The sequence below is a fragment of the Girardinichthys multiradiatus genome, chromosome 11 (genome assembly GCF_021462225.1).
Source record: "Girardinichthys multiradiatus isolate DD_20200921_A chromosome 11, DD_fGirMul_XY1, whole genome shotgun sequence".
In the NCBI taxonomy this organism is placed as follows: Eukaryota; Metazoa; Chordata; class Actinopteri; order Cyprinodontiformes; family Goodeidae; genus Girardinichthys; species Girardinichthys multiradiatus.
Genome location: NC_061804.1, coordinates 27,936,942 through 27,950,607, shown reverse-complemented (window position 1 = coordinate 27,950,607; position 13,666 = coordinate 27,936,942). Strand labels below are relative to the sequence as shown.

General features: G+C 41.7%; 1 protein-coding gene across 2 annotated transcripts in view; it reads left to right on the top strand.

Moving 5' to 3' along the window:
• Positions 1–13,666, top strand: part of abr (ABR activator of RhoGEF and GTPase) — a 161,685-nt gene that overhangs the window by 24,855 nt on the left and 123,164 nt on the right. Inside the window, exon 1 of one of the 2 annotated variants that reach the window (XR_007040244.1) lies at positions 13,551–13,646. The exons of the other annotated variant lie outside the window; for it this stretch is intronic. The gene's annotated coding sequence lies outside the window, so the exon portion shown is untranslated. Of the gene's footprint in view, positions 1–13,550; positions 13,647–13,666 lie in introns of those variants that run through there. 2 annotated transcript variants of the gene reach the window in all.

Here is a 13,666-nt window from a genome sequence, read left to right as displayed (position 1 = left end):
CGATTTCTTTGGTTGTTTTTGAAGAATATATATATATATATATATATATTTTGCCAGAAGAATTTGTCTCTCTACTTTTACATGTACATGGTCTTTGATGACAGCGTATTCTTAATCTATACGGTCCAACTCATTAATGGACCCACCGTTGCCAGCAATAGCAACTTTAACTATCCTGTTAGCATCTTCCACAAGGTTTAGGAGTGTGTTCATAGTTAGATAAGAAATCCAGAATTGCAGTCTCTGTTCTAAGTCATCACAAAGGTGTTGAAGAATACTGAGGTCAGGACTCTGTGGAGGCCAGTCAGGTTTCCCCACACCAAACTTTCTTGCACCTGCAGCCATGAAACTGATTGGAACACCTGAAATTATTGATTTGGTGGTGTGATCCAATACTTTTGGCTATATAGTGTATATCTGACTCAACACACACAGCTACAGTGTTGAATTATCTCAAGTCTTGCTTTTCCTGTTTTCATTCTGAGCAGTTTGCTGAGATTGTAGGCTAATTCTAGCATTCTGACTTTCTTTTTGTACATGACATGTTGATACTGTTTTCCAGCTCCTAATGTATTTCATTGCAAACAAAATATACAGAGAAGCTGTCATACCACTTCATAAACTAAGGACTTGCTTTTGAAGGTCAACATTTACTGACTAGTATTTCAGCTGCACTTTTTGCACTTACAACGCTGGCTGTCTGGATATCTGAGCATAGTGAGGTGAGCAGGTCATATGACGCAGAAGCACAAGGATCCACAGCAGCCTTACTCTAACTGCGAAGCTCATTGTAAAGGGTGGAAAAAAAGATTTAAGCAGAAAACCCAGATTCACTGATAATGCTTAGACCTGTAGCAGAAATGTGGTGCATCATGCTAATCCAGAAGAAAGCCCATTCTGTCCTTCAAAACAAATCAGTTCCACCGGGGACATTCAGAAAATGTGACGGCCTATCTCTAAATGAAAGCAAAAAACAGCTTGAAGTCAAGATCTTATCAATCCACTTATCTCATCCTTCCCAGCTCTTCAGCCTTAATGCCACTGTGCCCGCCTATACACACACATCACACACACACACAGTGTGTGACGGCCTATCCCTGAATGCTGACCTTTCTGAAGAATAAACTCGTGTGTTGCTGTATTATAAAATCATGCTGCTACCCCCAACGTCTGCAACCAAACAGACACTTCAGCTGTTCTCCACAGTTACCTGAGCCAATTGTGTTGGATGTGAGAAGTTCAGGGGGGGAGCAAACTGTTGTAGACACACTTCATAATGGTCCTCTTTTACTACATAGCTTGACTGCCTATTAATTTTTGATGTATGTAGGTTTGTGACGCTCCAGGAAGGCTAACCTGCAGCCTGATTTGTGTGTGTTTCAGGTCTTTGTGTGGCTGTTGCCCTTGTATGATGATGTATTCTACAGGATAAAACTGGCAGCTTTGTTTTTCAAAGCCTAAATCAGGTGTGCATGTCCCAGATTTTGGACAAAGGAGGCATACGTCTGGATCATCAATCTATTTTTGATGAAAAGTCAGTCTCCAACCGTCTTCTCTGTCTGCTCCCTTTGTATGAACCTTTTTCCTATCTGTGCATCCTTAGCACATTTATATTCATTAATAAGCCTACAATAAATGCCACAATCCATAGATAAGGCTTAAACCTCTCCATCTATAAACTCTTTAATCATCCTTATGTTGACCCTGTGCCTGTTTTCATCAGCTGGCACATATGAGGACTGTAGTGAAACAAAGGAGTGCTCAGACCCTGCTGCCTCTAAAGATTGAGGAAAGTGGAGGGGTTGAGTGGTTTTTGTGCTTCCTCCTGTCAGCCTTTGTGTCCTAATTGAAGTTTTTCTGCCTCTAAACCCTCCAGACTTTCCTCACCCCTGCTGGTTAAAGGGGGAGTGTATGTGGGGGGAGTTGGCCCTACAGAGGTTTGAGGGGAAAGGTTCATGTCAGGCTTTGTTGCCACTGGCATGATTCCTGTTCCTGATTACCCCTCTCTGTAGTACAGGAGTTCATAAACATCAGAACTGGTTTTAATGCAGTAATTTCTCCGGTCATGAAGCTGCAGTGCAGTTCATGAGTCGTGGATCCTTTACATGTTCATCCTGCGTATGTCTGTGTCGAGGAGTGGAGGACAGAGAGTTGCCACGGGAACAGAAGATGAGACTCACTCATAGCATGGCATGCGAACCATACTGTTCCTCTCTCTCTTTTTTTCTTACTGTACTGAAAGAGTGGCCGTGTTTCACACAAAGCACCTTGGTACTGTGTGTGGATCTTGAGCTCATGCTGCGCTGTAATGCAATGAATTGAATTATGATGCCACCATTACTGACCTTTCTGTTTCACTGTTTATATCTGAAATAGTTGTATGTGACCAGTTTATTATTTCCTTGAGAAGTAGTAGTAGTCCAGAGTTTAGCAGAAATCTAATTTCATGAGGATATGGCAGCCAACTGGGACAATGCACCAATGTCCCATCGTAAAGTTGTCGGCCCACTTTGTTTCATTAACAAATAAAAAAAAAAAACATGTGGGGCTACTAATAGGAAAAAAGAGGTAAATTTTGTGGAACATAAAGTCCAGTTATGCTGGTAAAGTATGTGACTCACATATGATGTGGGTGTGTTTTATATAGTATGTCTGTATTGGGGAAAAAAGGTGTAAAGTTATGTGTTAGCCGTTGTGTTGGAAGTGTTGGAACAGAGTAAATGACTTTTGTAATGACATCACTGACTCATAATTAATGGTTACCTGAATATCTGAAGCTTCAGTACTTTGCACACATCTTTACAGCCACCCCCCCATCCATCCATCGTACTGTAGTATGATAGAGATTCTGTTAGCCATCCCATGTAGTGACACGAACCTTCACAGCTGCTTCTGAATTCATTCCTGTGCTTAATAGAGAGAGAGAGACAGAGCGTAGTCGAAGAGGCGTTTGCTTAGGATGGAGAAGAGAGAGAGGAGGGGTGGATGGGAGAGAGAGCAAGCCAAAGAGAGAGGGAGTGTTTCTCCCTTTCCCTAGCAACGGTTGGTGGTGTTTGTCTCAAACCTCTTGTTTTCTTTCACACACACACATCTGCGACACTCATTCAGCTCGCTCGGCATCAGCCTTTCGGACCCCCCTCCAAGAGTCTCTTCCTTTTAGTTTTACTCCGAATGCTTTTGGCTTTTTCCTGTGAGACAAAGGCTTTTTATCAAGGATAAGACAAGGATTCTTTACTGAAAGCACCAAGATTAAAGAGCGGAGGACATAAGAGAGAAGCAGAGTGAGTGACAGAAGGAGAGTAAAGGAGGATGGAGCCTCTGAGCGCTCATGGTTTGCCCCGGCTCTCCTGGATCGACACTCTCTACAGCAGTATGTATTTCTACGTCCTTCCATGTCCTCATCTCCACTCATCGCTTCCTATTTATCAGATGTGCCTCAGGCCATTTTCCTCCTGATTTGCCTTATACCTACGGTTACACACACACGGTTTGAATTCTTTGCATTTTCTCACGACTTTCAATCAGCGGATATCGCTGTGATTGTCTGTAACTCAGCAGCAAACTCAGCTACATCTCCATCCTTTTTTTCCTGCTTTAAACAGTGGTAACAGCTCATGCCAGCTGTTTTCAGGCATATTAGCGGGGTAAGTCCTTATATCTACAGTATATGTCTTAACACCAGGAGGTAGAACTTTATGTTCCAAGCCATCCAGAAGACAAGCTCTCTGACTCTCCTTTTAATGTATTGTATGTGCTGTGCTGCAGACACATACTGTACACTGGGCCAATAAGTGAGCAACTGGTAGTCCTGTTTAATAAAACCACTATTTCTCCATTTTCCTTTTGGAACCTCTCCTAACAAAACTCTGGTTTGATTTTGTTTAGCTTTAAAAACACATACATAAAAACAACAACCATAAATACGAATGCTTGTTTTCAGAGCTCTCTGCTGTTTTTCTTTGAACACAACCCACGTCTGTGATCAGCTGCAGCTGCGGTTCTGTTAATGTGTTGTTGAGCTGCTTTGTGTGTACGTTGGGTGTTCGGGGCACATGGCACAGCCTCCCGGGACTTGCTCTTCTGTGGCGCTGCTGTTACCATGCTGGAATCTCCTGGGAGAAAATAAATAAGGGTGGAAGAACGACATCAAGTCACAATGGGATTGAAACATAAAGGAAAAACCTTTAACTTTTGTGGCAAAATGTGTTTGTATACAGTGTACTTTATTTCCCCTTAATCTTATAGATACTCTGTGAAATGTGATATAGCATTAAAATGTTCTGCTGGGTCTTTTTACATGAATTGGAAGCTTCCTTTTCCTAAAAAAAAACAAACAGTGGAGATGCACTGATTAAAAAAAAATGTTCTGGCTGATTATTGGTCACCAATTTTGTAAAGCTGATTTCAATTTATACACTTTTAATTACACTGTTAATAGTATTTTAATTGTTTGCTTCTAGAAAAGATTTAATGTAACATACTTTGCAAATTGATTATTGTGAAACAATGCAATGATTTTCCTAAACAGGACTAAGTGACAAAGCCAGTGAAGTCAATGAAACCCTCCATATTATGGGATGGGGGTATCTGTACATATAAAAGCCAGCAAAAAATCAACAGCCAATTTTCTTTACTCCTGTACAAAAGATATTATGACTCACAAACCTTCTTTTGTTTTTTTGTTTTTTTTTGCACTTCAGATTATAGGCGTACAGTATGTTGTGCCACAAGATATTTTTCTCTTATTTACAACATCATCATTTAAATATATCTGGTAATCAGTTTAATTATTTGAGTGGAAAACGTTTTGAATTTTCTATCATACTCATTAAGGGGACTGCACATCAGGAGTGCGATAGCGTGGCATGTTGATAGACACGCGTCATTTGACCACTGGACTTCAGCTCTGGATAGATTTAACAGCAGTGCTGACACTCCTTGCTGCCGGTGCTGAAGTGCTTCATTGAAAATAATTCAACGCCTCTGATGTTCATTGCTCTTTGGATTGTTAATCAGTCATTTGTTTACTGTAGCTATAGTGTGAGGTGGAGCAGATGGTGTTGCACAGCTTAGTTCAACAGGATTTCACTAATATTTAAAAACAATGACAAACGATTACAGATTCAGTATTTTATATATATATATATTCTTTATTTATTTATTTTTTTACAGCACTAGAGGCCTTTTTTTTTTTGACGGTAGGTAGACAGGAAAGAGGGCAAAGAGAGGGGGAGACATTTGACATAGGTAGTTGGGTCTGGAACTTGAACCCGGGACAGCCACATTGAGGACTATAGCCTCCGCACATGGTTGTGCGCTTAACCCCTACATCCCCAGTGCCACGCCCAGATTCAGCATTTTAACTGTGTTTTAACAGTTAGCATTAATGCCTGTAGAGTTACTACCTTACATAAACTCTGAGAAAACCAAAAGACAGACAACATTTTGTGAAACCGTATCATCCATAACAGGGGTTGAATGCTCTTCTTTACTCTGTTCTTTCTTCCTATTATCTGCTGACATCTTCTCCTTTATATAAATTAAGTAGCAGATTAAAAGAACTGTCAATATGCCTCCATAGAACAGGTTCCTTTGAAGAAGCTTCAGACACCTCTTGTGCTTCCTCTGCCTTTACTTTAAATTCCTCACTGATGTTTTCTTTCATAGTACCAACTTACACACCACTGAGTGTTGTCAGTGTGACTTGTTAGCAATTGGTTTTCTTAGTTTCTCGATGGCTGATCACAGATCAGTGGCGGTCACATATAAAATCTGCTGAGCCTAGTCACCATTTGATTTATCAGTGCATTTCTCATAAAGTGCGTGATCAAACAATTGTTCAGTCAGAGTCATCTGAAGTATTAAAAGAGAATTATTGTTTCTATTTGTCTATTAGCAGCTTGCTGGTATTTATATTATTAGCTAGAATTACAAATGTATTTTACTCAGGTCTGGAGGGTTCACAGTTCTGCCGTTCCAAAACAACTAAAAAAAGTTTACTTCCTTCCTTCCTTCCTTCCTTCATTCGTTCACTCACTCACTCACTCACTCACTCACTCACTCACTCACTCAGTTTTGTATGTATTTAACAAGCTCTGCTGGAAGAGAATTAAATCTTTTAACAATGTATTTTAATAATGTTACCATAAATAAATGTATTTATAAACAGACATTTACATTTAGCAATGATGAAGAAATATAACAACTGTACATCTCATGCAAGGAAAAGAGTTTACAAGTAAGACGGTGTCACTTTCAATAAGCTGCACAGAAACTGATCCTCCTCTACCTCCAACATCCTAGCTGGGTGTTCAGACATTTATCGTCATCTCCCTCGTCTGCAGACTAACTGAATGAGTCCTGCCTTTATAATGCAGGACACTGTAGTTGAATAACTGTGCCTGTCATACTTTGTTGTATTGTTGTAGTTCTTCACATGAAAAAGTCACAAATGCTGGTTTCCAAATTTTAAATGATGGGGGTAATTGTCAGTGGAGCATATAATTTGGGACAGGGCCACTTTGTTAAAGTGTTAACCAGTTTGAAAAAGGTTGGATGTAAACATTAGCCTTCTTAAACCCATTAAATCATCTGTTTCTTTGTCATTTCCTTGTCTCAGTAGGAATCTGTGCCATCTATGCCTAAGTGTACTGTGAAAGGTCTTCCGCTGCTTTGGTGACCATGGTTTGTCCAAAGGGTTGCTGTTTTTGACTTTTGATGCCTTTTATAACTGAGTTAAGCTGATAAAGTTGACATCAACATTTGGAGAAATTGTTTGCCTGCATCATTTTAGCTCAAAAACGCCAGAGAACATTGTGGTTGTGTTTCTTGTTTAACAGTATTGACATAAATAATAAAATCTGTATTTATATATAAAGCACATATTATATATAATATGTGCTTGCTGGTTAATGCAGTTCTTTGAGTTTCACTCTATTTGGATCCCCATTTCAAAGAAACAAGAGTGCTTTTGGTCTTACTGTTGAACTTATGAAAAGATGTTTTCTCTTATGACTAAATGCTCTACAGAGCTGGATATTTTTAGATCCTCATTGCATGCATTAATACTTGGGTAGTGAATCGGGTCAGTGTTTCTGTGTGATAGTGAGTTTCCACACCTTGAAATCTGGAGCATATATAATGTCTGCACGGTTTTCATGTATTCTGTTTGTCCCGGCATTCCCAGGGAGCTGAATGCATTTTAATCTAACATTTCATTTAACCGAATTTATTTAAAATTGTGGAGGAGGCTCGGTGTACACAATAGGAGATCGGATATTTGCATTACAACTGATTGGATCCAGGCTTTCCTATTGTGAGAAAAGAGAAAGGCCACACACCTTTTATGCTCCTGACAGCCTATCACATTGTTCTTCTTGTTTGCATGGCTGTGTGAGGTTCATCTGCTCAAAGAATTAAGACTAGACTGCCACATTCAACAGTGCTTTAGGCATGCTTCTTCCATTGATATTTTAACTGGTTCCTTTAATGCTTGCAACATATGAATGACACCTCATATGTGTGTGAGTCATATTTCCTTCAAAGTAGTACGTTGACCCCGGCCCTTTCCTTTCAAACCAGTATGCATCACAACTAAAGCGTCCTCTGTTTTCTAGGGAATTACTAAAACAAGGGTGTAGTGTAATTGCATCTCTCCTTTTCAGCCACTAGCAACGTGTTAATGGCTGTGTGTGTGTTAAACAGTAACCACACATCCTGAACCACAGCAGCCAAGTGGGAATGAATGCTTGGAGGCAGAGTGACTCTGCGTCTCCCTAAGAAACTGAAGTCTTTCTGTTTAACCCCACAGCTGATTTAGACCGTGTTCCACATGGCTGCCCAGGTTTTTATAGCTTAGTGTTTGTTCTGCAAGTCTAATAACACCAAAGTGTGGAACAGTAAAAATAAAGCAAAACGAATTAAAGTCCTTGAAGGCTGGTGATCTTCTTCACGCACATTATGTCAGAGTAAGCACATAAGGCAAGTAAAAAAAAGTCCAGAACTTTCATCAGTCTTCTTCTGCATCATTTGTCCAGTCACAGTAGTTTCAGAGAGCAAGTGTGTGTCTCAGTTGCTTTACTTCAGCAAAAATCAGATTTTCTTGTCAACATCCTTTTTTTTTTTTCTCCAGTTTTCTTGTTTCAGTTTACCAGGCTGATCACTGAGTGGATTTCTCACACAGACCCACAAACTTAATCAGTTCTGTACTTAACTGCAGCAGAGTAAGGAGTTATTCCTCCTGGTGTAGTGTGCTTGTTGCTCTATGCTGCTCTCTGTTTTCGGTCCTAAAATGTGACTTTATCATATAGCACTAAATATTGTATTCTTGTGTTAGACTTCATCTTCATGGCCTGCACTGCAACCTTCACAGAATTAGCCTCGTCTCTGCCTTGCTTCAGTGGCCAGTGCAGTCACATCAAAAGGGAAAGCTGGATTATGTAACAGTCAGGACATACACATTTTGGCATGGTCAGGCCGATGTGGCACGTGCACATGCAGGGACATATTGCGTGCACGTGTCAACAGGATTTCCCCTAATCCGATTCAGAGTGAGGAAGGCTGGAATTTATGTGTGTCTCTGGGGATGCAATAGAAAAAACTTGTCATGCCAGTGTGTTGGAGAGAACGTCTGCTGAGCTCCACTAAGCATACTGGGTGAATCAGGATTGGCAGATGGGCAGTTTGTGAGTGGTTAAAGAATGGAGCATAAGTCCTGATTTTCATTGCTTGCCTGTTAACATACTTAAAATAAACAGATTCTAATACTTGGGTTGTAAGGTCACAGTTCTAAACAAACATTTGTTTAATTAGAATAATGAAGCCAAAGATTTCTACTCGTCATCCACTGCTGAAATTATTAGGCCACATCTTAAGACATTTTTACCAAAAATATCATGAGGAACTTTCTCTCAGAACGATAAGAACACAAGTCAAGTAGTTGGTTACAGTTTCAGATCGCCACAGGAGAGGGCCTTGGTTAGCTTCCTCTGGCCATTCATTAATCAACTATTAAGGCTCCCAAGTCCTGCACTGAATGTGAGCTTTTAAAAACGAAGACCCCATTGCAGAACCAAAGATGCGATAAAGTGTAAGACACAGGTTCATATTGATCATTACGCATAAAATTCAAAATAAAACCCATGTGTGGCATGTAGCGCCTTGAAGAATTTGTCCTAAATTGAAATATCACATACTTAAAAAAATAATGTAATTTCTGCTCTGTGTTGGCGCACTTCATAGTGACTGGCCCAGTGTGTGTTAATATTTAGTAAAGATGACCAGAGTGGTCATGAAATTTGCCCTAAATCCTGTTGCGTGCTTGCCCTTACATAAGATGACCGTTGCTGGCATGTGGCTGCCTCACTGCCAACAGTGTCTACCTCTAGTGTTTTGAGAAAGAGGCCTGGGTTTCCATGCATTTCTAAAAGCCGAATTATTACCCCAGGAATCACCATGCCCCAGCCCCCACCTTCTCCTGCCACTCGGCTTGCATTTGACCTGACCTTGTCATTCCTTCTCGCAGGTTGTGGGCTCAACTACCAGGTGTTCGCTGTCAAGCTCCCCCCAGGCCTTGTCCTGGTCTACATATTATCGGCAAGGTTCAATCATTGCTGTCAGCAGTCATTGAGATCTTATGGTGTGTTCACACCTAACGCGGTTTCTGCAAAAGGAGCGGCCGATTTACGTGTTATCCCTATCTAGAGGCGCGTTCAGGAGCGGAGTGGCGCGGCGCGGTGCGAAGGAGACGAAGGACGCGGTGTGGAAGGTGCGCCGAGCGAAGGGAGAGCGATGGACGAGTTGAAAAATCTGAACTTTTTCCTAAATTCGCGTCGCGTCTACCAATCAGGGACTGGATGTGGCTGTGACATAGGGTGAAAGACCGCAGCGGAGAAGAAGCGGTTGTCAGTGAAGATGGAGGACCAGATCATAGTGGCGGTGTGCGGCAAGCCAGAGTTGTATGACTCAACTAATTACTTTTACCAGACAAGTACAGAAAGGACCTGGCCTGGTTATGTTTAGGCACAAATATCTTATATTTAGGAGATGTGGACATTAAAAATCGGCTGTTTTTTTACTGAGCTGAGATTTACTCACCGAAGACAGATGGACAGGCGTTCACCAGCGGGGATATAGCGCCGGTAGTTGGTGTCCCGGAGGCTGATTCGTCTCCCAACGCGGGATAGGAGATCTTCGAACTGGGTCCTGGATAGACAGAAGTACCGCTGAAATCGACCGTCATCCAGATGCAACTCCTGGAGTAGGTGGTGGTAATCTCTGAACTGTTCCCGTCCCTGAAGAATCTGGTGAACCCAGGGACTTCGACGTCGGCAGCGTTTTTCGGCTCTCCGCAGGTAAAACACCGTAATTAGGTCCATGAAATCCATGTCCGCCATGTTCAGTTGAAACCAGCAAGCAGCAGATGGAAGCTCCTCCTATTTGATGACGCGGCGAAGCGTTGACGGAATGTCAAGCGGGCAAAAGCACACAAATGAGGCGAAATATTCGCAGAATCCGCGTTTGGTGTGAATGCACCATTAGTCTGACCCGTCCCCTGAGCTCGGTTTGCCATGGTGGCCCTATCATGCCCCAAAGACCCTGAAAACTGCTTCCCAGGAACATAGGGGTACTCCAACCCTTCCACCATGTTAAGGTGGCTGTTCTATGGAGCACTGGAGATTTGATCAAAATACCTCCTCTGCCAGGCAGATCTCATTGGAAAGAGACCCTGGAGCAGTCCCTGAACACCCTAAATGGAAAATGTATACCTTCCAGCCTGGGAAAATTTTGGGATTCCTCAGGATGAGCAGGAGAGTGTTACTAGGGAGAGGGACATCTGGGTTTTACTTCCTGATCCTTTTACCTCTGCAATCCGATCAAGTAAAGGACAATGGAGAGATGGATGGGATTCCCAGGCTGCCATATTCTTTGTCTGGATTCCCTCTGGAGCACATTAACTGTAATTGATGTAGTTCACTGCTGTCCAGCAGCTCCTGGCTGTCCTCTGACCCAGTTCTGTCTTCAAGTGTTAAATGTAAGCAGTTACCTGGCTGTCACATGGCTTGTCTCAGCAAACAGACTCGCAGTGATTCTGGATAGTTTCCCAGCAGACTGTCTGAGGCGAGTTTAAATAAAACCAGTTTGTCTCTGCTGTGGCACCTTACAGATCCGATTGGACCAAACTACTCATCTTCCTCTAACCTAACCGCTCAGAGTGAAAATCCAATACTTCTACACTTGGTGCCAGGGGACACAAATGCAAACCAGTGTCATCAGAGAGTGCTTTTTAAACGTGTCCGTTGTTTCTCAACCACACAGAACACAGTTAAAATCATCAATCAATCCAAGGGTTTACTGCCGTTTGCGTACAGATGGAAAAAAAAGCAAACTACTGATCAAACTGCTATTAATTATCTAGCTGCTGTTTGCACTGCTGATGCTTTGGTTTGCTTTGTGTGTTGTCAGAGTAAAGGGTTGTATATTGGGTGGAGGAAAGCTGTGTTGTGCAATTTAATCTGTTACATGTTGGCTTTGAATCAGTGTCTTTTGCCTGTTTAATCTCTACCATTGTTCTGATCAACAGATAAATCTTTTCCTTCTTTTCGCTGAGCTGTAGCTATAGAAACAGCCATTCAGAGTTCTTGTCACATACATGAGGAAAGGCAATCTAAGTCGGCCTGAAGCACTGTTGTTATGTAATGCAATCATCTCTGCTGCCTCCTCGGTGCCAAGCTCCGCTTTGTGTTCAAGCATTGTCTTTGGGCCTGTTGAGGAGTTCTGGCTTATGTAAGATGTTGACCTCTCCAAGAACACTCCACAAATAATCACATGACGCGCCTGAACCATATGCTCCATAGCTTTATTTGGCAAAATAAAGAGACTGGAAACGATGACAGGAAGCTGTTGCCGATGATGCTCTCAACAGGCAAGACTACAATTCATTTCCTGTCACTTTTTAAGCGTCATATTTAACTTCAATATAACATTGCATATGCCTATTCTACTCTATTATAACTAAGAGGTACACATACCAGCTTCTTGTTCAGTTGCAGCAACATTTAAACATGGAGATGAGTAATTTGACATTATTCCAAATGAGCGATTCCAGCTTGAAAGAAGTGAAATGGGGTTCTGGCCATCAGTGACAGCTCTAACTTTGACTTCTTAGCTGTTTTTCTCTCTGCAGGGGTTCTGCTGTACCATAGCAGCCCGAGTTCATTAAGTGACAAGCTTTTCCATTATAGATGAAGCTTTTAGCGCTGACGATATGTTACAGTCACTCTTTTACAGGTAGTAAAGAAACAGGAGATAGATGGCTGATCCCTTAGCAAAGGTCGATACGTCTTACAAAGGTTAGTGATGTGAACAGTATTTGTCATCTATATGCTGAATTCCAACCTACTAAACATTTACAGACATCTAACAGCAAAAACAAAACTGCTTAAATGTTGTCTCATTTAACATTATGCTGAATTTCACCACCGTATCGATGAGCCTGTTCAGACCTGGCGTTAACATGCACCCTGGTTGATTCAGGAACAGGTGGGCCGCTTTAATCACAACTGTTCACACGTGTACCGTTACACCTCTACTGCTGTTGGAAAGCTTAGATTCTTGTCGTGATTGGCAATGTGGACTTTACATAACAAACAAATGTGGTGATCGCATAACAAACATCAAACTAAACACAACACTTGCAAAATGTCTTGTAACCCTCCAGTCAAAAGTAAACCTGACAGAAAGTGTTATGTCATTGACCAGGGTTGGAACAAGGAGTTTTGATCGAAGCAAATCCTATCTTCAGAAGATTTGCCAATATTTTGTCATTTGTTTTTATTTAGCTGGCAGCGTGTTCCTCAGTATGTGGTCTGTAATTGAGCCACAAGAAGGTTTCCATATATGTAAGTGTTTCAGAATGCCTTTTTTTCTAGACCATAAAAAATAATAGATTTATGTATTTATTTATTTCAGCTGAGTCACTGTTATATTATTTGCTTAATTTAGGTGCCTAAGTTTATTGGAGCCTTATTGTATAGGTAAGGTTGGTGTTTCTATAATCACACTGCCTAAAATGTTCATTATTATAATTTGTTTTACTAAATATCTGCTTCATATTAAGAAGAATTATGAATATGAAACTTATCCTGGTTGTTAAACCTACTCAGAGGCACCACTAGTCTAAGTAGGAAATGTCCTGCCATCATTATTTTGGTGAATCTCTGGCATCCTTTGTTGTGCTTGATGTTAGAGGGTGTGTCATGTGTCTTTGTGTGTTTGTGCTCTAAGTGTGTGGGGACCATCATCATACCCTGCGGGGGCTGAAGCCTTTTGTGTGTGTGGTGATGTGTGTGTGCTCCATGACATGGACAGCAGTCATGCTGTAGGGCTATGGTAACCACCAACCTCGTCCTCCTCTGCCATCCATGCCCCATCCGTCTCAGCCAATCGGCACCAATTGACTTCTCTTCCTCAGCCAATGGTGAGGCTGGCATGTTGACATGCTCCCGGAAGGCAGAGGCCATCATTAAGCATTCAGGTTAGTGTTGCGGAAGAGAGGACCGAGGGAGACGGGAAGGGCAGATGAGACCATTATGAGTTGGGGCTGATGGATGCACTCGAGCAACAACCACTCAACCAGCCAGACGCAGGTGAGCAGACACGTGTACTA